Source organism: Aotus nancymaae, unplaced genomic scaffold, assembly GCF_030222135.1.
Source record: "Aotus nancymaae isolate 86718 unplaced genomic scaffold, 86718_ANA_hifiasm-v0.15.2.pri h1tg000115l, whole genome shotgun sequence".
NCBI classification, from domain to species: domain Eukaryota; kingdom Metazoa; phylum Chordata; class Mammalia; order Primates; family Aotidae; genus Aotus; species Aotus nancymaae.
The window spans coordinates 11,930,182-11,956,621 of NW_026988530.1; the positions used below are offsets into that span (position 1 = coordinate 11,930,182).

Consider the following 26,440-nt stretch of genomic DNA (forward strand, 5'->3'; position numbering starts at 1 on the left):
GGCTTCCCTATTACTATTTTTTCCTAAACACATTGTATATTTTACTATCATGGGTGTGGGTTACGGCTGTGTTTTATTTTCTTGTGATATGTTCTACCCATTTATTTCTTTGTTCTTCTGGCAGCCTCCATTTCTGAGAAGGCTTTTAGCATAATGGTTAATGGTATGTAATTTGAAGCTGGACTGACTGGCTTTGAAGTCTGGCTCCGTCTCCCTTTCTCCAGAATGATTTTGAGCAAATTAAATTCTCACAGACTCAGTTTTCTTGTTTAAAAGATAGAGTGGGTAATTATACTATGTATCTCCCTCTGTTCTTGTAAGAATTAAAGACATAATTTGTGTAAAGCACTTTTGACAATGAAAGCACTCAATAAACATTAATTATTGAGAAAGGTCTATTCAGTCTTCCTTCCCAGCCCAAGGTAGAAATAAATGCTCCTCCGTCTTTGTGCCCATGACACATTAGAAATTTTTTTTTAACCCACAGAGATTATAGTGTTTGTTTGTATATTTAATAGCTAACAGGTGAGTTGTTGGGTTGCCATTAACAAAGTATTTGAGAAAATTGATCTACTCCTGTCATGATTATAGGAGATGATATTTAAGATTACCTTATACATTAAATAAAAGGAAGGACATGATTTTGGCAGTTGAGAGCAAGAGAATGGGAACAATGAGCCCTCATTGTGTTATAGAATATGTGAGACAGATGCTTAAAGAGAAATAGCAAGGGGGCGGGCATACCTTTTGTGGGTTAAAGATTATTAGAGTACTTAATTTCAACAAATTTGCTGCCCATAATGATTCTCTGCTTTACATCCTTTGGCACTACCCATGTCCCCATGACCAGAGAAGAGGAGCAGAGGAGCTTTAGACCAGAAATTTCAAAATACAGGAGAAGGATTGTAGATGCCTCAAGGAATGTCACCTTTTATGAGTGAGCATAGCTAAGTCCTTGCATGTCTTGTCAGAGGGATTTTATTTCTCCACTGGGCCTAAAGACTCCTTCTGCTTAGCAGGAACCCTCCTTGCATTTGGAGGAAGGAAATTCTAGGTCTAGGTATAGATCCTTCCCAGCTCTGTTTGCCTTATACACTAGCTTTAAAGTCTGTCTAACAGATTTGTAACAAATGTGCCTCTGTGTGTACTTCTGAATCTCCTATACCAAGATTTCAGTTGTGAGAACAGGGGTTTAAATTGTGATGATCAGTAGACGGGGCAATTGGAGCAGCCACAAAAAAGTGCTGTATGACACAGGGAATAGATGAAGGCCAGCTGGTGGTGTAATGTGAACAGTGAACGGAAGGAACTCCTTCACACAGAAGCCATTTCGCTGCCTTCCAACTAGTGCTTCATGAATGTCCCCTATACCTTCCCCTATACAAGGAAGAGTGTGAATTGGGGGGAAAAGTACAGCAAAGGAAGTTGCAAGTATTTCTTGGTTTCTTCTTGTTCCCCAAATAGACAAGAATCTGGTATAAACCACTGAAGAGAGAAAAAATTGGATATTAATGAAGGTTACTTTTAAAAAAGTATTTTGGATAGACCTTAATGTCTCTTAGTCAAACATCCTTAAGAGACACGGCTTAATGTCTGTTAGTCAAATATCCTTAAGAGATGAAGATAAAAATGCTCAGATTACAGAATCCAATTACATTACTTAGGTTTCTGAATTGTAGGAAGAGAGAGATTTACACAGGTATGTAATAGATGCTTTTCATATAAAAGCAAAACCCTATTCTTTTGTCTATGAGAAAGAGAAAACTAGCTGCCTATTAAAAATAGTGATTATTCTAGTTTTTCTAAATTGGATCTTTTCCTATGTTGCTTTAATTTATAATTTTGAAAGAACTGAGAAAAACTATGATTATTAGCTACACAGAAGAGGGTAGAAAAATATTATACAAAGGTGGTATAAGTGATAGCAATTTAAAAACTATTTTTAAAATTTAACACTTATGAAAACAACATGTGAATAAGGTAACAACTCCATAAGATAGAAAAGGGAGTACAGATTTGATTCCTTCCCCACTCCCCACAACCACTCAGTTCCACTCCTACACTTCCAGAAATTATCTACACACACACCCACACACATTTACACAGACACACTTACCTCCAAATGGGAATATTTTATGCATGTTTTTGTGCCTTCTTTTAATATAACATGCTTTGAACATTTGCAGTTCAGCAAATGCATTTTATCTCATTTCTTTAAATGACTGTAAAGAAATCCATTACAGGACTGTCCCATAATTTACTTGATACTTTATTGATAGACATTAGGGTTAGTTCTAGTTTCTCTTATTATGGTGCTTTGTACAACACTCTTCCACATGTATCTTTATATACATGTGTATGAAAATTTTGCCATAAATTCCTAGTAATTGGATTGCTATGTCAAAAAGAAAATATGTTTAAATATTAATATATATTGTCCAACAGCCTCCAAAGGAGAGTGTACCAATTTCTCTACTGTAAACAAGATGCCTGTTGTTTCACACCTTCACCAGTAAAGAATACTGTTTAGACATTGGTAATTTTGAGTTTTCAACTGTTACAGTTTATTTTTTATTTAAAATTGGTAGGGGCTGGGCACCAGTGGCTCACGCCTGTAATCCCAGCACTTTGGGAGATTGAGGTAGGCAGATCACTTGAGGCCAAGAGTTTGAGATCAGCCTGTTCAACATGGTGAAACCTGTGTCTACTAAAAATACAAAAATTAGCAGGGTGTGGTAGTGCATGCCTATGATCCAAGCTACTCAGGAGGCTGAGGCACCAGAAATCTCTTGAGCCAGGGAAGCAAAGGTTTCGGTGAGCTGAGATCGCACCATTGCACTACAGGCTGGTTGACAGATGGAAACTCTTTCTCAAAAAATAAATAAATAAATAATAATAAAAGTCACATTATCTCTTTTCAGTTTCAGGAATAAATTATGTGTGTGTGCCTTTAATAATGGAGGGGCTATGTGGATAGTTTTGGTGGTTTGATATCAGCCATTATCTCTAAGTTGTAACATGGTGAATCATGGTTTAAAAAAAATAGTGGTGAATTAAAAGAAATTGACTATACTGATAACATTTTGGAACTTAAGCAATTTTTTTTGGAGAGGAGGATAGTTTTGGCACAAGATAAGGAGGCTTAAGAAGATGCTCAACAGTCGAAAAGAAGAACTGGATCTTCAAGCTGCCACAAAATGTGCATAATTTATTTACTTCCACTATTATTTAGACCATTGCTTGTAAAGCAATTAGTGCTTGATGGACAGGTGCTATAATGAACTTAATTAGTGCTTTACATGTTTCTGTTTTTGGTAATCTCTTTGTTGGTGGAGTATTTCTTATTCTAAATATTTCTCTCTCCAGTTAATTATATTTCTTAAAATTTTACAGTATTTAATATTATCATTCTTAATAATGTGATTTCCAGTGATCAATTGGAATGATGATTGCTATGAATTCATTAATAACTTCATTTGATTTTAATTGTGACATTTTAAATATTAAATCCAAACCTGCTGTTATTGAGTCTGTATTAAAGAATCCAACATTTTGGGTAAATTACAGCTAAATCTCCTGCTAGCCAACTGTTGGAAAAGAGACAACTGTTTTTCTGGGTAATGGACATTAAAGGCTGGAGCATATTGATTTTTAAACTTTGTAGAAAATCTTTTTTCTTGTTGCTGACTAATGTAGATGAATAATTATGAAATTAGTAGTCACTGCTGATATATTTCAGTCTGAATAATCTTTATATTCCTATATTCTTGCTTAATTTTACTTATTTTATTTAAATTTCTTTAAAATATTTTCAAGAATGTTTTTCACATTGGACCTAGTGTCAAAATATGGAGCTCAATTTACTTCTTATTTATTTCTGTCCTTACATTGTGATTTTGAGTATGTAATTTGTACTCATTGATATTCAGTTTTGGGCAGAGAGACAGTTAGCCATAAAACAAAGGATCATATTCCTCTTTCACAGAGTGGACTTGTTTCTGGAAAGTGCCTTCCAGGCCAGGTACTAGTTTCCAGCCACTCTTCCCACCAACCCTGACATATCTGTGAGATCATGGGACTATGTTTTGCTTGTCAAAACAGAACAAAAGTAATGCTTATCACTTGGGAGTTCAGATGGTCAAGATATGGGCATGACTGCTTCCTCCCTCTCTCTGGACCTATAAGATGAAAGCAGATAATTTTGAGACCTAATGGATGGCATAATCACATATATAATGAAATTTATATTCAGAATCACCATAGGAATGATCATCCAAGAAATAGCCTCGTTGGCCTATTATATGAAAGAAAAATAAGCATTTGTATTAAGACACTGAACTTTTAAGATGTGTGATAGTAGCTATCACTATCCCAATTAATAAGTCTATTTGAAATCTACTACCAAGAAAATTTAAGAATTAATTGATGGTGGAAAAATTATAGAGATGTATGATGGAATCTTAGTAACTGTCTCATCAAATTTTACGTTGGTTAAAAGCATAGGAGACTGTATAAGTGTTTTGAGGAACTTGTCTACTGGGGACCAGATGTAGATATGCCCTAACAATCACATGTAATTCATTTGCAAATGTAAACACTTTACTCCCACAGACAAAACTGTAGCACATAAAACACAAGAAATACTGGAATTTCCAGATGATCATAAAACATCACTGTAGACTATAGGGCTTCACTAAACTTGGAGGGATTTTTGCCTGTTATAAAGCCTTTATATAAAAACAGAATATAAAATATATTAACTTAAGCCTGGGTCACAGATACTTAACACATAATTATTTAAGTCAGGAGTAAAGTATATTCATTTGTAGTGATATGAAGATAGACACACACATCCAATAATAATATGTGCAACATAGAAAGCTAGATTTCAGTCATAAATGTATTAATAAATAGACAGTTGTGTGACTCTGGACAATCCAGTTAACAGGCAGCTAACTATGGCAGCAAATAATTGGAGGCTTTGAAATCCAACAGGCCTACTGATTTAGTGACAAAATACCAACAGCTAATTCATTTACAGGGGTCGAGTACATTCTTATCATTTTTGTAGGTTTCTTTCCTCTCGTTTTAGCATAAGGTTGACTGAGATGTGTCTAGGGTTTGCATGTAACTAGAATAAACTAATTTTGGATCTAGAAAATTATTTAGAGAAATTTAATTCCATCCTGCATTCTAAATGTAAGGTAAGGATTTTAATGATTATGAAAATGATAAGAAAGAGGATTAGGTTGAGAATCATAGAAATAACAGTACCTGCTATTGGTAAGAGCTTACTAGGAAATTTATAGGTACTTTACATGTGTTACTTTATTTTGTAGTTACTATCATTATCCTCCTTTTACAGATTAAGACACTGAAACTCAGTTGATATTAATTAAGAAGGCTACACCAGTATTAAGTGCCATAGCTAGGAAGAGAATTTAGACCTATTCAATTTCAAAGCCTCCCATTATCTGCTGCCTAGTAATTCCATTATTAGTTGCCTGTTAACTGACTTGTCCACAGTCACACAGCTGTTTATTTCTTAATATATTTGAGACTAAAATCCACATGTTATTATTGAATCCTATGTGGCTGACTTGATACCACAACAGATGAATATGCTGTATTCCTAACTGGACCATTCACATCTTCTGCTAATTGTTCTGTGTTGGAAATCAGTTTATATCTCTCTTATAAAATGCTATTGTAAAACTCTGTTTGCATTAAGCTTTATATTGCTATCTTCCTTTCTGTTCTCCATGAGAAAACTCAGTATTTTGTTCACAAAGAAAGTAAAAAGCATCCAGTTGGGTCTTTTCTGACATTTTGCTTACTAACTTATGGAGACACCAGTTTAATTAATACTCATGAAACACTCGGGACAGTGGTTTCTATTCTTATTGTTGCTTTTAGTATTGTTACTATTATTGTTACCAACCATAACCTTCATCATCCTCTTCGATATATCCCATATCCATCAGTTTGTGTTCTCAGCCCTAGAAGCATTATTTCTTGTCTTTGTATTTCTTGCTCTAACAATTATTGCTCCGTATAATATTTTTAATCTTTCTGTATCTGCTAACTTATTGCTTAGCATATATGAACAAATGAAAATTTCTGTAATGATTTTTTTTAAAGCAAGCATACAAAAATTCCACATCTTCTACAATGTAGAAGTTGTGGCTATGGTTTCCTTCTAATTCATATTGTGCAATTATGCTGCTCTTTTCAGGTACATCTTTTAGAATAATTTTGTTTTTATTCTTTTGACTCCTATTTGCTTTTCCACTTACCACATATTATAAAAATTTTCAGCAAGTTATATAGTCTTTCTGTAAATAGAGACTTTTACCTCATCTAACTTGTGATTAATTTTTAATTTGGAATTTTTATGCAGCTAAAGCTGTGAAACTCCTTTTCCCCAGGGCATTGGCAACTTCTATGCTGCCAAATTTATTGCTTAGTGTTTTTCTGTTACTTGAGATTTCTACTGAATTCATTTACTCAAAATTTGTTTATCACTGAACACATGTATTGAGCATCTATTGTGAGCCAATAGTGCATAGAGGCACTTGGATTATCATATTAGAAGGACAAAGAAAGCCTCTAATCTTGTTACTTTCACACTTTGGAGTGGAAGACAGACTATAAAGAAATCATACAATACACAATGTAATTTAATATAATGAACAGTGTCAACACAATTATAGAGGTGACTGAGGGAAGAGGCAAGGTCAGAGCAGTTAAGGAAGCTTTCTCATTATAGAAAATATCTGAAGAATTGCTTGAGTGAAAAGAAATGAGTCATTTTCAGATATCAGGGAAGGGTGAGCCAGACACAGGGAACAGAGATTGCAAACATTTTGTAGCAGAAACAGACTTGGAATGTGCCCATAAAACAGTGAAATAGTCAGTATATAAAACAGTGAAATGGCCAGTGTGTAAAGCAGTGAAACAGCCAATTTGGTCATGAGAGAAGTAACATATCAGGTCCAAAACCTGCACAGCACTCAGATCTTATAGAGCTGTGTTACATTTACATTTTATCGTAAATGTAACAGGGAATCCATGGGAGGGCTTTGTTCAAGATAAAATAAGAAAAGTGTTTCTTTTGCAAAGGATCATGCCAGGTGCTGTGAGAAGCAACAGTGAAATTCTAGTTCCAGCTAGTCAGAGAGTGAGGGCAGTCACTCTGCGGGAAAGATTCTGTTGGTGCAGTAGGATGGGTGAGAGTATGAGTGTACAGAATGCACTTGGACAGTCAAACCAAATAGACCTGAGGATGAATTGCATATCTCATGTTGGTGTGTGTGCACGTGAATGTGTTGTGGAAGAAAGTTGTGAATCCATAATAAATAATTACAAATAGCCTATTATTGTTGAAATGGCTATGGAAAATCACTAGATTGAAGCTATGACATTGATATATCATCCTGGATATACGATTTTATTTCTCATCTCAGAGATTAGAGTCCCTTTTTATTGCTGCCCTAGTTTTCCCATTTCACTTGCTGGTGGTGATCACAAATTGTGAGCCTGCTTTTGTAATGGTGGTACACATCACAGGATTCAGGAATTCTTCATTCATGTGCTGTAAAATTATGAATGGTAAGATGGCTTGGAAACATGGGGGCCCAATCCTGAGGAGGTGCAGATTTCTCAGCCAATCACCACAGACAGGCTAGTGGGGCACTGTGACTAGGCAGTCTGTGTGATATGTGTTTATCTTTAGGGAGGATATTTGATATTATCGTTGGGAATCCCATTACAATCATATGGAGTTTAGGGAGGACAGTTTCTCCAACTCAGGAAAGAGACTTTTTAATAAGTGTCTGTGTGTTGGGGTCAGGTAGGATGGGGAACCCTCTAACACTCTAGCATCTTGCTATGAGCAAAAGCTCCTGTGGAAAACATGGCAAAAAAGATTTTTCAATTATTATTTTAACTTATGATTGACATAATAATTACACACATAAAAATAAGAAATTTTTGAACAAGTGAAACATGATAAAATTTGACTTTGAGATGTTTTGCTTTCCAGCGTTTCACTTTGTCTTTGAAACACGAAGATGTATCGAAATAATAGTGATTTAGGTTTGGAAAATTTGAAACAGTTAAGTTTGGAGTGAAATTATTTCATTTACAGTTTCTGTGATTTAAAATGTTATATATTTTGACACACTATTATGGATTAAAAGTGGAAAGATCTGTTAAACTTTTAGCACCTAGGGACAGAAAATATAATATCACGTTATCTGTTCCTTTTGTTTTAATGTACTAAACCAAAGTGGAAATGTTGATATCCTGATGTTTGTACGATTACAACTTTCTGTTAAGATACAAGAGGCATCTGCTTATCTACTCTTCCCATTTAGCTTCATAGAATAAATAATTCTCATTCCAAGAAATGGCCTTTATTCCAAGAAATGGACTTTGTATTTCTTTTAATGTGAAAACAAAATTGCTTGCCTTCCCAACTACTTATATAATGCTAGTGTTAATGTGAGTGCCAGAAAATGTGGTTCATTATTATCATTTTATAGTCACATCCAATATTGAAACTTCGTAATACTGTAGACCAGGTTCCAAGGATTATTATTATTGTGATCCTTTTCAATTCAAGAAATTCTAACGTTGAGGACAACATTCAGTCCTGAATGTTTGCTAAAAACAGATAATGAGTACAAAGTGATATGTTTTCTGTGAACAGTTTTTCTTTTAAGGGAGATGTATACTATTATTTTTAATTGAGACATTATTATACATATTTTATATCATGGTAAGTAACATATTAATCACCTCAGATTTGATCACTTCTTTGTGTTGAGAGCATTTAAAATCCTGTCTTCTGGCTACTGAAAAATATACACTAAATTATTAACTATATTCATCCTACACAGCTATAGAACACTAGAATTTTTTTCTCCTATCTAGAGGTAATTTTATTTATGTTTAACAACCTCTCCCTTTGGGGAAACATGGCTGAGCCCAGAGGATGTTACAGGAAGTGAAAAAAGTCAAGGCACAAGAAGGTAAATATCACATGTTATCAGTCATATGTAGGAGCTAGCGAAGTTGAAGTCATAGAAGTAGAGAGTAGAACTGTGACTATTAAAGGCTGAAAAGGTAAGGAGGAGGGAAGATAATAGTCATTTAAATATAAATATAAAATACTGTAAAGAAATAAATAATAGGTTTCATTTATATGAAGTCCTGTGCTATGCTGTGTATACGAAACAAGCAGGAAACAAAAAGGCAAAAACTGGCAGGAATAAAATTAGTAGTCACTAAAATTAACTCTTTTCAGCTACACCATGGCTTAGTTTTCCACCTTTGGGTATAGACTCAATACTACATGGAAAAAGTCCTGAAAGTTAATGATTGCATTATTAGAATGCAAATACATTTTATATAGTTGTACAATTTGCCCTTACTAACAACAGCTCCGCTTATGCTTAATGGACGGTTAGCTCAGGAAAGAACTTGGGGAAAAGGGTTTGTTAAATCACAATATTGCCCCTTACCCTAATTTATAATTGGCTACTATCCTAGTTCCTAGGAATGTTTTATTTGAGTGCAAGTATGGCCTCAAAATACAGGGCCACTGTATTCTTCATAAATGATCTAAAAAATAAATATGGCTTGCATTTAGTGAGTCAAAGGTCTAGTTATTTTCAATGTATATAGAAATGTAAACATAATAAATCCAAAGTGCATTTTCTCCATTTAGTAAAATTCATAATTTATTTGATATTTATATAGATAATCCTAAAATGTTATTTTCATCTATAGGAGTTATTTGTAATGCATTTATTATTATGTGAGATTGCAAATATGTGCTCAGATTTTTCTACATAAAAGATGGATAAAAGAGATATGAAGTCACCAGAAGGCAGTTTTGTGTCATCGTTAAACTCTGTATTGATAGTTTGGTAAATCTTCCACTGTAGTGATGGCAGCAAAGGCAGTTTCATGTCGTCAGTAAACTCTGTATTGATCGTATGATATATCTTCCACTGTAATGATGGCAGCAAAGGCAGTTTTGTGTCATAGGTAAACTCTGTATTGATCGTATGTACACTTCCACTGTAGTGATGGAAGCAAAGGCAGTTTTGTGTCATCAGTAAACTCTGTATTGATCATATGATATATCTTCCACTGTAGTTATGGCAGCAAAGGCAGTTTTGTGTCATCGGTAAACTCTGTATTGATGGTTTGGTAAATCTTCCACTGTAGTGATGGCAGCAAAGGTGGTTTTCTGTCATCGGTAAACTCTGTATTGATGGTTTGGTGTATCTGCCACTGTAGTGACTTCAGCAAAGACAGTTTCATGTCACAGTAAACTCTGTATTGATGGATTGGTTTATCTTCCACTGTAGTGATGGCAGCAAAGGCAGTTTTGTGTCATCAGTAAACTCTGTATTGATCATATGAGATATCTTCCACTGTAGTGACGGCAGCAAAGGCAGTTTTGTGACATCGGTAAACTCTGTATTGATGGTTTGGTAAATCTTCCACTGTAGTTATGGCAGCAAAGGCAGTTTTGTGTCATCAGTAAACTCTGCATTAATCATATCTTCCACTGTAGTGATGGCAGCAGCCGCCCATCTGGAGCAGCCTCTGTGAAGACCCTGGCTGTAATGGGAGGCATGGCTGGGGCCGCATGCTCCAAGGAGCCAGTAGGGAGTCAGGAACAGTGGGAGCCTGGCACCCTACTGAGTCAGCAGGGTCAGAGCACTGTGCTCCTGGGCATAACTGCAGTCAACCAACTGCAGCTCTAGACCCAGGCATCGCTGCACTCTGGGGGCCCAGGAAGCCCCATGTCCACACAGACTGAGAAGTGCCTACTCCCACTTCCTGGCCTCTCCCCACTCTGGCATCTGCTCTGTGGTGTGGTAAAGGTACTGAGTGTGTGCAAGATGAGGGCAGTGCTGACACACCATCCCCCTGTCACCTCAGCCCCCACCAGACTTTGGGTGCTGACAAGTGCAGGAGGGAGGCTGGGGTTCCTGAGACCTGCTAGCATGGGCCTGCAGGCACCCCATAGTGCAGACAGTCAAGGTGCCATAGATGACATAATTGATGAATGGCAGAGTCAGACAGGTTCCTGGTCAGGAAGGGGTGAGTCCCTGGTGAAACCACTCTTTCAAGCCAAGAACAACCTGAACCCTGGGGGCTGGGCTGCTAATTCTGGATGAAGTCAGTGGACAGGAGTTAGAACTTAGGGTGCTTTTTCTAGGCCTGTCCATGGCCTCCCTTGGACCAATCAACACGCACTTCCTTCTGAGCCCATAAAAGTCCTGGACTCAGCCAGGCTTGCACAAATACCATGACTACCAGGTACAGAAGGAGCTACCCACTTCATGTCTCTTGAGCTTGTCGAGATGACCTGCCTGCAGAAAGGAGCCACCTGCGCCACCTCTCCTACCCTCTGAGAGCAGGACACACATTGGGATCACCTGCCTGCAGAAAGGAGCTACCCATTACAGGTCTCCTCTGGGCTTAGAGCTAGACACGCATTGGGACAACCTGCCTCCAGAAAAGAGCTACCCACTTGAGGTCCCCTGAGGGCAGTTCTGTTGCTCAATAAAGCTTTTCTCTGCCTTGCTCACCCTCCAGTTGTCCATGTGCCTCACTCTTCCTGGACTGGGACAAGAACTCGGGACCTGCTAAATGGTGGAACTGAAATAGCTTTAACACAAACGGGGCTGAAACACACCCCAACCCCGACTCACCATGTTGTGGGTGGCAGGAAGGAGAGAAGAGCTGTGGTCATTTTGGGAACCCAGACCTAGGGGCTCCCCAAGCAGGGCTGTGACACCCTCTTTGGAGCTTTGTGGTTTCTGGTGGCTCCAAGTTCTGGGCACCACCACATTCCCCTCAACCAGACACAGGTGCCTACAGTAGAAGCCGCTTGCAGTGCATCTGATCGAGCCACTTGCTTGCATGGAGCCAATGCCTGTGCCAGAGCCTGGAGCTGTGCACCCTGCTGCAGCTGCTGGTGTGCCTAGCTGTGCACAGCAGCTGGACCCCACGCTTGCTCATTCATGCACCCCTCACCACTCTGCTCTGGGCTTGCCCTTGGTAGATGTGGGATCTGGGCTGGTAGCATGAGCCAAGTGCAGCCTGCCAGGCTGAGTGGGTGGAATGAGCCCAGAGGGTCTGAGCAAAACTTGGTCAAAGGCACCACCAGCCACAGAGATTTTGTGCTGGAAAAGTGACACCCAAATTATTCTGTGACACTGGTGAGCTCTCAGTTGATACAATTAAGCAAATTCTTGGTAATGGTAATGGAGAATGATTAAGGAAGATACTATTGTATCTCTTTGTTCATTTATTCAACAATTATTTATTACTGCAATATACCAATATTCTAGGCCTGCCAAATACACTAATGAATAAAAGAGATGTACATATTGCTCTTCTGCAGGCTAACATCTAATATATTTTTCGTTAAATGAAGAATAGATATATAAATACAGCATAAAATTCCTGCTGTGAAGTTCATCATGAAAATGAAGTTGATATGATATCAAAATTGGCACAGTTGTCAGGTCTCTAAAGGTATTGCCATCAAAGCATGAACACAGAGAACTAAGTGGAAGTCATCAGGCAAAACACCGGAAGAAGACTGAGGCAGAGGAGACAGTTTGTGAAAAGGCCCTAAGGAAGGAAAAAACTTGACGTGTTTAAGGAACTGAAGGGAAGGGGAACAAGAATCTAGAGTTCCATTTTGAACTTATTAAATTTAAAAAGCTCATGTGGTAACCAGTAAAGATGTGAAGTAAGGTGGGTGGGAGGATACAGTTATCATAAGAGTTCAGCCTAGAGACTGATTTCAACACATGAATATTAAAATTCATGGAAATTGATGAGAACTTTAAGGACAGACTGAAGAAAAGAAAGAGAATAGATCCCTGGGAAATTCCAACTCTTTAGAGGTAGACATTGATGAAGAGTCTACAAAAGAGACTGGGAAGGAACAACTGGTGAAATAGGAAGATGATACAGAGTCCCTGTAACAAGAGCCAAGAAAAATTTTAAGATGTAGTGCGTTGTGGATTGTGGTTGTTCTGCAAAGAAGTTAAAAGAGATAATTACGGTTCTTCCCGCCATCTTGGCTCCTGTGGAGGCCTGCTGGGAACAGGACTTCTAGAAGGAATTGTGTCTAGAAGGCTGTGGTCTAAGGCCATTTTTGCCAGCTATAAGCAGGGTCTCCAGAACCAAAGGGAGTACACAGTTCTTCATAAAATTGTAGGTGTTTATGCCCGAGATAAAACAGAATTCTATTTGGGCAAGAGATGCACTCATGTGTACAAAGCAAAGAACAACACAGTGACTTCTGGCAGCAAACCACACAAAACCAGAGTAATCTGGGGAAAGGTAACTCCGACCCATGGAAACAGTGGCATGATTCATGCCAAATGCTGAAACAACCTTCCTGCTAAGATTATTGGACACAGAATCCAAGTAATGCTGTATCCCTCAAGGATTTAATCTAATGAAAAGTCAGTAAATAAGGGTGGATTTGTACAAAAAAAGAGAGAGAGAGATAATTACAGAAAAATATTACCATTAAATTTGGCAATTTGGAATTGGTATTCGGAGCAGAGTAGTTGGAGGAAAGAAGAGAAAAATAGGAAATTTGAAATTAGGTTTTGGGGAAAAAACAATGGGAATGTCTCATTAGAAATCAAGAAGTTTTTATATTGTTTTATGTTGTTTTATTGTAGGGTTGCAGTTTACCACCAAAGACTATTTTTCATTGTTGAGGTGTTCAGTAAAGCAGGAGAGATCAATGGTGCAGGAGAAAGAGGGACAAAGTCTTTGAGACAATGAGAAGAGAGGGACCCTGCATATGGATGGATGGATGGATGGAGGCTTACTCTGGGTAGAAGGAGGAGCTCTTTCTCAGTCTCACCAGAAATAAGGAAGACATCTGCAGAGATGCATGTGAATCTGTGGCTCTTAAATTATGCAAGGGATTTTTTTCCCCAAAAACCTTCCATTATAAATAGATCATCACAGTTCTTAGAACATAGCAAGTATTTGAAAAACTGAATTATAATTATTGTTCTAATTATTATTTGAATAAGAATACATTCACATGTTTCAGAATTCAAAATGTGCTAAGGTGTGTACAGGAAAATGTCTCCTTCCTACACTCTTCCACACTCATATCCCTTTCCTGGAAAACATATTTTTGATGTCTTCTGAATATTTTTAGAAATATTTTATTCACAGAAAAACAAATACATTTTATTATTTTTTCCCTTTAATTTTCTATTATCCTCACTTTATATATGAGTGTGTATTGTATGTTCATACTCAATAAGTTATTTGAGATCATACTTAGCAAGTAAAACTGCCTTCCCTCTTCTCCTCTTCCTCCCTTCCTCCTCCTCCTCCTCTCATTCTTTCTCCTCCTTCTCCTTCAGAGTTACATTCCATGCCTTATTACTGTTTTTTTTTTCAATTTTTTTTTATTGCATTTTAGGTTTTGGGGTACATGTGAAGAACATGCAAGATTATTGCATAGGTACACACATGGCAGTGTGATTTGCTGCCTTCCTCCCCATCACCTATATCTGGCATTTCTCCCCATGCTATCTCTCTCCTACTCCCGACTCCCTGCTGTCCCTCCCCTATTTCCCCCCTACAGACCGCAGTGTGATGCTCTGCTCCCTGTGTCCATGTGTTCTCACTGTTCAACACCCACCTATGAGTGAGAATATGCAGTGTTTGATTTTCTGTTCTTGTGTCAGTTTGCTGAGAATGATGGTTTCCAGGTTCATCCATGTCCCTACAAAGGACACGAACTCATCGTTTTTGATGGCTGCATAGTATTCTATGGTGTATATGTGCCACATTTTCCCTGTCCAGTCTATCATCGATGGGCATTTGGGTTGGTTCCAGGTCTTTGATATTGTAAACTGTGCTGCAATGAACATTCGTGTGCATGCGTCCTTATAGTAGAACGATTTATAATCCTTTGGCTATATACCCAAATGGGATTGCTGGGTCAAGTGGAATTTCTATTTCTAGGTCCTTGAGGAATTGCCACACTGTCTTCCACAATGGTTGACCTAATTTACACTCCCACCAACAGTGTAAAAGTGTTCCTATTTCTCCACATCCTCTCCAGCATCTGTTGTCTCCAGGTTTTTTAATGATCGCCATTCTAACTGGCATGAGATGGTATCTTAATGTAGTTTTGATTTACATTTCTCTAATGACCAGTGATGATGAGCATTTTTTCATATGTTTTTTGGCCTCATGTATGTTTTCTTTCTTAAAGTGTCTGTTCATGTACTTTGCCCACTTTTGAATGGGCTTGTTTGTTTTTTTCTTGTAAATCTTTTTTAGCTCGTTGTAAATTCTGGATATCAGCCCTTTGTCAGTGGGTAGATTGCAAAATTTTTTTCCCATTCTGTTAGTTGCCGATTCACTCTAATGACTGTTTCTTTTGCTATGCAGAAGCTGTGGAGTTTGATTAGGTCCCATTTGTCTATTTTGGCTTTTGTTGCCAATGCTTTTGGTGTTTTGGTCATGAAGTACTTGCCTACACCTATGTCCTGAATGGTTTTGCCTAGGTTTTCTTCTAGGGTTTTTATGGCGTTAGGTCTTATGTTTAAGTCTTTAATCCATCTGGAGTTAATTTTAGTGTAAGGTGTCAGGAAGGGGTCCAGTTTCTGCTTTCTGCACAGGGCTAGCCAGTTTTCCCAACACCATTTATTAATCAGGAACTCCTTTCCCCATTGCTTGTTTTTGTCAGGTTTGTTAAAGATCGGATGGTTGTAGATGTGTGGTGTTTCCTCCGAGGCCTCTATTCTGTTCCATTGGTCTATATCTCTGTTTTGGTACCAGTACCATGCTGTTTTGATTACTGTAGCCTTGTAGTATCGTTTGAAGTCCAATAGTCTACTGCCTCCCTCTTTGTTCTTTTTGCTTAGAATTGACTTGGCTGTGTGGGCTCTCTTTTGGTTCCATACGAAGTTTAAGGTGGTTTTTTCCACTTCTGTCAAGAAGGTCATTGGTAGCTTGATGGGGATATCATTGAATCTGTAAATTACTTTGGGCAGTATGGCCATTTTCATGATATTGATTCTTCCTAACCATGAACATGGAATGTTTCTCCATATGTTTGTGTCCTCTCTTATTTCATTGAGCAGTGGTTTGTAGTTCTCCTTGAAGAGGTCCTTTACATCTTTTGTTAGTTGTATTCCCAGGTATTTTATTCTCTTTGTAGCAATTGTGAATGGCAGTTTGTTCTTGATGTGGCTCTCTTTAAGTCTGTTATTGGTGTATAGGAATGCTTGTGTTTTTTGCACATTGGTTTTGTAACCTGAGACTTTGCTGAAGTTGCTTATCAGTTTCAGGAGATTTTGGGCTGAGACGATGTGGTATTCTAGATATACAATCATGTTGTCTGCAAATAGAAACAATTTGACTTCCTCCTTTCCTATTTGAATACCCTTTGTTTCTTTTTCTTGCCTGATTGCTCTGGCTAGAACTTCCAGTACTATATTGAATAGGAGTGGTGAGAGAGGGCATCCTTGTCTAGTGCCAGATTTCAAAGGGAATGCTTCCAGTTTTTGCCCATTCGGTATGATATTGGCTGTCGGTTTGTCATAAATAGCTTTTATTATTTTGAGATACGTTCCATCGATACCTAGTTTATTGAGGGTTTCTAGCATAAAGAGCTGTTGAATTTTGTCAAAGCCTTCTCTGCATCAATTGAGACAATCATGGTTTTTGTCTTTGGATCTGTTTATGTGGTGAATTACGTTTATAGACTTTCATATGTTGAACCAGCCTTGCATCACTGGGATGAAGCCTACTTGATCATGGTGGATAAGCTTTTTGATGTTCTGTTGCAATCGGTTCTCCAGTATTTTATTGAAGAGTTTTGCATCTACGTTCATCAAGGATATTGGCCTGTAGTTTTCTTTTCTCTTTGAGAAAATGATTTGATACCGGGTTTTGGTATCAGGATGATGTTGGTCTCATAAAATGATTTGGGAAGGATTCCGTCTTTTTGTATTGTTTGAAATAGTTTCAGAAGGAATGGTACCAGCTCCTCTTTGTATGTCTGGTAGAATTTGGCTGTGAACCCGTCCAGACCTCGGCTTTTTTTTGGTGGTAGGCTCTTAATTGCTGCCTCAACTTCAGACCTTGTTATTGGTCTATTCAAGGTTTCAGCTTCTTCCTGGGTTAGGCTTAGAAGGATGTCCAGGAATTTACCCATTTCTTCCAGGTTTACTAGTTTATGTGCATAGAGATGTTTGTAATATTCTCTGATGATGGTTTGTATTTCTGTGGAATCTGTGGTGATATCCCCTTTATCGTTTTTTATTGCATATATTTGGTTATTCTCTCTTTTCTTTTTTATTAATCTGGCTAGTGGTCTGTCTATTTTGTTGATCTTTTCAAAAAACCAGCTCCTGGATTTATTGACTTTTTGAAGGGATTTTGTATCTCTATCTCTTTCAATTCTGCTCTGATCTTAGTTATGTCTTGTCTTCTGCTAGGTTTTGAGTGTTTTTGGTCTTGCTACTCTGTCTCTTTCAATTCTGATGACAGAGTGTCAATTTTAGATATTTCCTTGCTTCTCATGTGGGCATTTATTGCTATGTATTTTCCTCTAGACACTGCTTTAAATGTGTCCCAGAGAATCTGGTATGTTGTGTCTTCATTCTCATTGGTTTTGAAGAACATCTTCATTTCTTTCTTCATTTCATTGTTTATCCAGTCAACATTCAAGAGCCAGTTGTTCAGTTTCCATGAAGCTGTGCAGTTCTGAGTTAGTTTCTGAATTCTGAGTTCTAACTTGCTTGCACTGTGGTCTGAGAGACTGTTATGATTTCCGTTCTTTTGCATTTGCTGAGGAGTGATTTACTTCCAATTATGTGGTCAATTTTAGTGTAGGTGTGATATGGTGCTGAGAAGAATGTATATTCTCTGGATTTGGAGTGGAGAGTTCTGTAAATGTCTATTAGGTTTGCTTGGTCCAGGTCTGAGTTCAAGTCCTGGATATGCTTGTTAATATTCTGTCTCTTTGATCTGTCTAATATTGACAATGGGGTGTTAAAGTCTCCCACCATTATTGTGTGGGAGTCTAAGTCTCTTTGTAAGTCATTAAGAACTTGTTTAATGTATCTGGGTGCTCCTGTATTGGGTGCGTATATATTTAGCACTTCTTGTTGCATTGATCCTTTTACCATTATGTGATGTCCTTTTATGTCTCTTTTGACCTTTGTTGGTTTAAAGTCTATTTTATCAGAGATGAGAATTGCGACTCCTGCTTTTTGTTGCTCTGCATTTGCTTGGTAAATCTTCCTCCATCCCTTTATTTTGAGCCTTTGTGTATCCTTGAATGTGAGACGGGTATCCTGGATACAGCACACCAATGGGTTTTGGCTTTTTATCCTATTTACCAGTCTGTGTCTTTTGATTGGGGCATTTAGTCCATTTACATTTAGGGTTAATATTGTTATGTGTGAATTTGATCCTGCCATTTTGATGCCAGCTGGCTGTTTTGCCCGTTAGTTGATGCAGATTCTTCATTGTGTTGATGCTCTTTACCATTTGGTATGTTTTTGGAGTGGTTGGTACTGGTTGTTCCTTTCTACGTTTAATGCCTCTTTCAGGAGCTCTTGTAAAGCAGGTCTGGTGGTGATGAAATCTCTGAGTACTTGCTTATTCGTAAAGGATTTTATTTTTCCTTCACTTATGAAGCTTAGTTTGGCTGGATATGAAATTCTGGGTTGAAAGTTCTTTTCTTTAAGGATATTGAATATTGGCCCTCACTCTCTTGTGGCTGTAGGGTTTCTGCTGAGAGATCTACTGTGTGTCTGATGGGCTTCCCTTTGTGGGTAACCCGACGTTTCTCTCTGGCTGCCCTTCGCATTTTCTCCTTCATTTCAACCCTGGTCAATCTGATGATTATGTGCCTTGGGGTTGCCCTTCTTGAGGAATATCTCTGTGGTGTTCTCTGTGTTTCCTGGACTTGATTATTGGCCTGCCTTGCTAGGTTGTAGAAGTTTTCCTGGATAATATCCTGAAGAGTATTTTCCAGCTTGGATTCATTCTCTCTGTCATATTCAGGTACACCTATCAAACATAGATTAGGTCTTTTCTCATAGTACCATATTTCTTGGAGACTTTATTCATTCCTTTTTACCGTTTTTTTCTCTAATCTTGCCATCTCATTTTATTTCATTGAGTTGATCTTCGACCTCTGATATCCTTTCTTGTGCTTGGTCAATTTGGCTTGTGTATGCTTCACAAAATTCTCGTGTTGTGTTTTTCAGCTCTATCAATTCACTTATATTCCTCTCTAAGTTGTTTATTCTCATTAACATTTCATCAGATGTTTTTTCATGGTTCTTAGTTTCTTTGCATTGGGTTAGAACATGTTCTTTTAGCTCAAAGAAGTTTCTTATTACCCACCTTCTGAAGCCTGATTCTGTCATTTCATCACACTCATTCTCCATACAGCCTTGTTCCCTTGCTGGGGAGGAGTTTTGATCCCTTGTAGGAGGAGAGGTGTTCTGATTTCCGGTGTTTTCACTGGTTTCTTTTTTGCACTAGTTTCTTCCCATCTTTGTGGATTTATCCACCTGTCATCTTTGTAGTTGTTGACTTTCAGATTGGGTCTCTGAGTGGACGTCCAGTTTGTTGATGATGAAGTTATTTCCTTCTGTTTCTTAATTTTCCTTCTACCAGTCATGCCCCTCTGCTGTAGGACTGCTGAGGTCCACTCCAGGCCCTGCTTGCCTGGGGATCACCTGCAGTGGCTGCAGAACAGTAAGGGTTGCTCGCAGTTTCTTCTGCTATCTTTTTCCCCGAAGATACCCGCCTGATGTCAGTCTGAGCTCTCCTTTATGAGGTGACTCTTTGGATATACGGGGGTTAGGGAGCTGCTTGAGGAGACAGTCTTTATTGGAGCTCAAGTGCTGATCTGTGAGCTCCATTTTTCATTCAGAGTTGCTGGGCAGGTATGTTTAAGTCTCCTGCAGCTGAACTCATAAACCCCCCCTTTTTTTCCCCAGTTGCTCTGTCCTTGGGAGTTAGGGCTTTATTTATGAGTTTCTGTCATGCTGCTGGCCTTTTTCAGGGCTGTCCTGCCCAGCGAGGAGGTAGCCTAGTCACTGTCTGCCTGCAGAGGCTTTGCTGAGCTGCTGTGGGCTCTGCCCAGCTACCCTGTGACCTTCCCTGAAGTTCTGTTTATACGGGTGTAGTTAGAACTGCCTCGGCAATGGCAGCCCATCTCTGTAATGGCAGACTCTCTCTGTAGTGGCAGACTGCCTCAGCAATGGCAGGCTGCCTCAACAATAGTAAACTACCTCCATAGTGGTGGACTGCCTCGGTAATGGCAGATGCCCCTCCCCCACAGAGCTGGACCGTCCCGGGTTCAGCTGTGCTTGCTGTGAAACTCTTAATCCAGAGTGTTTCACATTCCTGTTTTTTCATGGGGGTGGGACCAGCCGAGCCTGATCACCTGGCTCCCTGCCTCCGAGCCTTTTATTTTTGTCTCCCAGGTGTTCCAGTCGCCTGTTGAAAAGGCACCGGGATCTGTGTGATTTCCTGTGCGGCGACCCACTGCACTGGCTGAAATAGCCGCTCTGAGTCGTGATGCCTTTTTGTCCAGGAATCTCCAGGCCTGGCTCCCTGTTTCAGTCCACTTTTCTATCAGTTGAATGGGTGACTCTGTCTTCCCCGAGCTCCAATCATCAACTAAAATGGTGCCTGGGCCCGTGTATTTTGTACAGAGAACCACCATGCCTGGGCGCTGGCCAAAACAGCCGCACTGGCCACCCGTGGGGCTCTTCTGCCTGGGAATCTCCTGGTCTGTGGGCAATAAAAATCCATCTGGAAATGTGGCATCCACTCATCCTCTACACTTTCACTGGGAGCTGCAATCATGAGCTGCTCCTAATCGGCCATCTTGTATCCATGCACTTTTTTTTAACTGTTAATGCAAATGGCAATTTATATAAAATACATTACTCCAAGCTCAGCACCTGCTGGGTATGCAATAATTGTTCATTTCCTTCCTTTTCCTCATATATTGGAGATTTTAAGGGAACACAGACCAAAATAAGCAGAACAAAATAAATTCATCTGTGTTGTTTATTCATCTGTGATCTTAAAACTTGGGTTCTAACAACAGAGATCTACTGTTCCCAATACCATCTTGCTCCAGTTTTTTTATTACTCTCCCTATTTGACTCATAAGTCCTGGCTTTGATTGCTGTTCATTATCCTTTTTCCCTACTTGTACTCAATCTCTGCTTGCCATTTTCCAATTTGTCTTAAGCAGGGCTCCTGAGTACACTGGGTCCCAGGAATTATTTCATGTGACATGAAAAATAAAATAGGAATTGAAAAGAGAAGTAAGAATTCTGGAGTATAAGAACTCAACTGTCTTAACTTGTGAAATTGCCACTCCCAATAATACTAGTATGGCTCTTGGCCCAACATTAGTGAACACATGGTTATGATATACTTAATGGAAGACTAAATCAGAAACCTTGAATCAATATCTGCTTCCTCTGTAATAGAAGACTCATCCTTTGTTTTAAAAGAGTCAATGGAGACTTTTCAGCAGATTTGTAGCAATAACTTTGAATCATGGCTAGACTTAGGTCAAAAGCTTGTGTTGCTAATAGGAATCTAAAATCTTTGTGTATATGCATTTGCAGTTTTGTCAAGAGAGAGAAATTTGATCTAATGCTATACTGATTCAAATCTGTTTTACAACCTTCTTCTTAAAAGAGAGGAGCTTTGGCAGCCTTCCCAACTAATGGAAGATTTCTAGAAAAAAAGTTAGTGACTATCAGATTCTGGCTTCACTATCAATGGAACAATCACTTAAGAAGCATTAGGCTTAAATGACTTACTTAGAATGCTCATTCAGACTTATCTGATAACAAAATCCTCCAAATATCCTTGAGAATATATACTCTGAAATTGAAAACACAAGTATTTGTTATCAATCCACATTACACATTACCACGAAAATAACAGATAAAAACCTATCTGGAATTTCTGCAATTCATAATGACAGTCAATTTAAAAATTGGCAAGGAAAAGCTACAATATTATCAGAAAATGCTATGATTATGAACTTTAATAAATAGTTCTATCTTGCCTACTGAATAATTATCATAATGAATATTTTAAAGTATTTAAACTCCTTATATATTTTTGTCTTGATCATTTTATCTGAATTTTCATAAAGGAGATTAAGTTGAAATAAGTCTGAATTAATCGACTCTACAAAACAAGACCTTTAAAAATAAGTTAATCGATCCCTAACTTGTACATCTCTATATGATTATAAAGAGATTAAAAACCTAATAAAGTAAAAAAGACAGACTTATTAGAGGTAGGTTTTGAGTAAAATGTCTGAGAACAACAAAAAATAATCTACATTGAATTGCATTACAGACATAAAGAAGAATCACCAAATACTGTGACAATAAAAGTTTCAAATATAAGTTTCAAAATAAGAAGACTGGCTTGAATTTTTGCTCTGCCTCTTATTGATCATGTGAGCTTGGGCATATTCACCTTTCTCAATTTGTTTCTTTGCATATAAAAATCTAATTTTAAATAATAGTTTAATTTTTAAAAAGAATTAAATGGTATAGTAAAAGAAATACACTTTGACTATATATATAAAATATCTGTGAGATTTTTCTAGCAAGCATAATGTGAAAACAAGTGGCAAAAATATTTAGAATGTAATGGCTAGATTAAATTCTTGAAACTAGAAATAAGAGGATCAGTTGCAGTCGGTACTTAAGTAAATATTTATTGAGCAATTCTTTGCATCATGTGCTTTTCTTGATGCTAGAGGTACAGAAATGTAATTTTAAGGAGAAAGATAAAGGAGAAGGATAGAGAGTATTGGGAGGATGAAAGGAGAGGACATTGCAAGTCTAGTTAGGGTAGCCAGAGATGGCTGCATTGAGGTAGAAAGAACCTAAAGAAACACAGTGGGAGGTTGAGTCATGTGGGTTTCTGGGTTCAAATTCAAATATCAGGGGTGAAGGTTAAAGGCAAGAGTGAGAGCTCCAGGAACAACAAAATTCAAACCCCTCATTAAATGTAAGCTCTGCCTAAGCTCTTTGGCTGTGCTGACTTTGGGCTGCAATCGTCCAGGGGATAACCATGGAGACCAATTGTAGTGACTCAGGTGGGAGATGATGATGGCTTAGACCGAGATGATAGCAGTGCAGGAGGTAAAATGGATTGGGCTTTTGAAATACTTACACTGAAGAGCCAGTAGGGTTTGATAACAAGTTAGAGAGGATAAATCAATGATGCCTCCAAAAATTTGGTCTGAGCAACACAAAGGATGAAAAGTAAGATGGGAAGAAGTTGGTAGGAACAGATATTTTTCATGGTTAGTTAATTTGTTGGTTATTTTTTTGTGGTGGGTGGAGAGTGTTGTATGTAGGGATTGAATAGACCCTCACTTCAGGACATACTAAGATCAAGATGCTAGATACACGCCCAAAAGAAAGGAAATCAGTCTATTGAAAAGATCTCTGTGCTCCCATGTTTATTGCAGCACTAGTCACAAAAACCAAAATTTGGAAGTAACTTTAGGGTCCATGAACAGATGAACAGAGAAAGAAAATGTGCTGCATATACGCAAGAGGGTACTAGTCAGCCATAAAAAAGACTGAGGTCCTGTCATTTGTAAACATATTACAATTATTATTAACATAATATGCACATAGGCATGGACGATTTCACTGTAAATGAATTCTACGAGTGTTTGAAAATTATTTGAAGTGTTATTATGTTCTTTTAATATTAATAGATTTTAAAATCTGGAAAATTCCAGTGTCTGCCACCAATTCCAAATTCTGCAATCTTGGTATTCTTAATAAAAACCTTCATAACTAAAAGGTAGACATTGGTGGATACCTGACTATTATTGTCAGAAGTTTTTAAATGATGATATAAAAATAATATTCTATTTACAATAGAATTGAAATTGTAAATAGTTTCACAGTAATCTTGCCTATTTTAAAATTTTGTTGAAGGATTGCTAGACTTCCATGAGAATCTTAAAAGTGACTTTTCAAATTTACCTCATGAAGATGACCTGGTGGACTTTGCCACTGATGTATTTTTCAGTTTTCTCTTTAACCTATGACTATTTCTCAGGTAGTAGCTTCATATTTTAAGGAACTCTCAGATTTAGATATATAAATAGGCAATATTTGTTCATCAGATACATATCTTAGCTATAGACAACTGATTTTTTTAAAGAGTTTGTTAAAATGTGTGCATATATTTATGTATTCCAAAGTTTTTATCGTAATGTTTCTTGGTAAAAGTTGTTTTATTATCCTTAAAAAATTAAAAGTAACTTGCATTTCCATTGGGGTTATCTTTTGTCAATCTTAGATTCATCTTTTCCAGCAGCAATTAAATCAACTTGTGATTAAACCACTCACTTTTTCTAGTGGCAGTGAATTTAAGGCAAATTTGTTTTGCATGAAATTTAATCCAGGCATAGCAGACAAATATTTTTCATTTACATTGCATACTAATTATATTTCTTTCTTCTTATATTTCTTATATTTCATACTAATTATATTTCTTCTTATTAAGTTATTTGATAACATTTAAGAATTTAGTTGGTAAGCCTCATCTGGTTTCAGCAGCAATAACCTGTAATAAGATCATTACTTTCTATTTAGCTAAGAGATGACCCCTCCCCCATTAACAAGTTCTTTACTCTGCGCTATTCTAGTGTTGAGTATATTTTGGAGACACTTCTTAATAATATGGGTATTGTTGTGTCATGGAAATAATAACATGTATTAATTCATTTTCACACTGCAGTAAAGACACTGCCTGAGACTAGGTAATTTATAAACGAAAAAGATTAATTGACTCACAGCTTTACATGGCTGGGAGGCCTCAGAAAACTTATAATCATGGCAGAAGTTGAAGGGAAAGAAGGCATCTTCCTCACAAGGTAGCAAGAGAGAAAGAGAGGGCAGGAGAAACTGCCAAATGCTTTTAAAGCAACAGATCTCATGAGAACTCACCATCACAAGGACTGCATGGGAGAAACTGTCCGCATGATCCCATCACCTCCCACCAAGTCCCTTCCTCAGCATCTGGGGATTACATTTCAGATTACAATTCAAAATGAAATTTGGGTGGGGACACAGAGCCAAACTATCTCAGCATGTACATCTGAATATGTCTCAGCCATTGTTTGTGGTTTAAAATAACAAAGGCATATTTTATTCCAACAGTTTACCCAAACTACAGGATTACTTTGGTATGATGAAAATTTAGTGTAATTTGATTCAGTTTTCAACCTGTCACACCTTTAGTTCTTTTATATATTGTTAATAGTAATTTACTTATTGTTATATAATTTGTATTATTTTATATAGTTTAATATATTGCTAAGACTGTAGTTTAACTGACCCCATAGTTGATTAACAATTAAGAAAAATAACCTACATTTGCTTGCTTTAAAATAAACATCTTGAAAACAATGTTGACTCACAACTGGGCCAATTTTAGTATGCATTAAATACGTTATGAAGTGTTTGACATCAGATTATACAACTTTCCATTTTAATTTTCACACTGATTTTCAGTGTGAAAATCAGTGTTTTTGCTGTTTCTTTCTCTCCCCTCTGAGAGTTTTAAAAAGTGGGTGATGTTCTTTTGATTTGTCAGTTTTTCTTTTTGATGTGCTTGTCAAAACAGGGAGCTAACTTGAGACAGTCTGCTGAGGCTGCCAACAGGGCTATTCAGAATGTCATCATTTTACATTGTAACGTTGCTGAGTGATGAAGGCCAGCTGGTGCATTTAAGTTTCTTATTGAAGATTTTCATCTGATTCATTATTGTGATTTGTGGTTTTGTGCAGAAACACTTAATCATGCTTATGTAGAAAGCACTTCTGAAGCTGCTGAAGGCTTTTTCTTTTGCTGAGTAATTTGTGCTATCAATCTGCTAGTTTGGAAGAATTTCCAGCTTGTATTATCAATGTTTGTTTTGCACAGGAAGTGAGACACCACAAAGGCTGAATTTATAGTAGTGGTTTGCAATGGAATAATGAACAACACTGCTTCCTTTATAATGTTATCATTATATAACTTAGATTAGCATAATTGTTGTGTATCTATCCAGTTATAATTCTCTTGTACCATCTTATGAGTCAGCAGAAATCACTTGTGTTTTTGCAAAGCAAAAGTACACTGTACCTTGTGCCTTGTACTTGTTCAAGTTGTGTTCATTTTAAAGATACTGGCCCTTAATATTTTGGTATGTTTCCTGTAGTAGTAATCTCACACAGATTAATTCTCCATTTGTCATTAGTGAAAATTGCCCTAATATTCGTGTTTAGTTGCAAGCTGAAGCTATTAATGTCTAGTATGTT

At 37.5% G+C, this 26,440-nt stretch overlaps 1 protein-coding gene and 1 pseudogene across 2 annotated transcripts in view; both read left to right on the top strand.

Moving 5' to 3' along the window:
• The window catches only part of SPOCK3 (SPARC (osteonectin), cwcv and kazal like domains proteoglycan 3), a 577,835-nt gene that overhangs the window by 277,766 nt on the left and 273,629 nt on the right, over positions 1-26,440 (top strand). The window lies entirely within an intron of this gene.
• On the top strand, positions 11,028-13,500 carry LOC110568954 (large ribosomal subunit protein eL33-like; annotated as a pseudogene).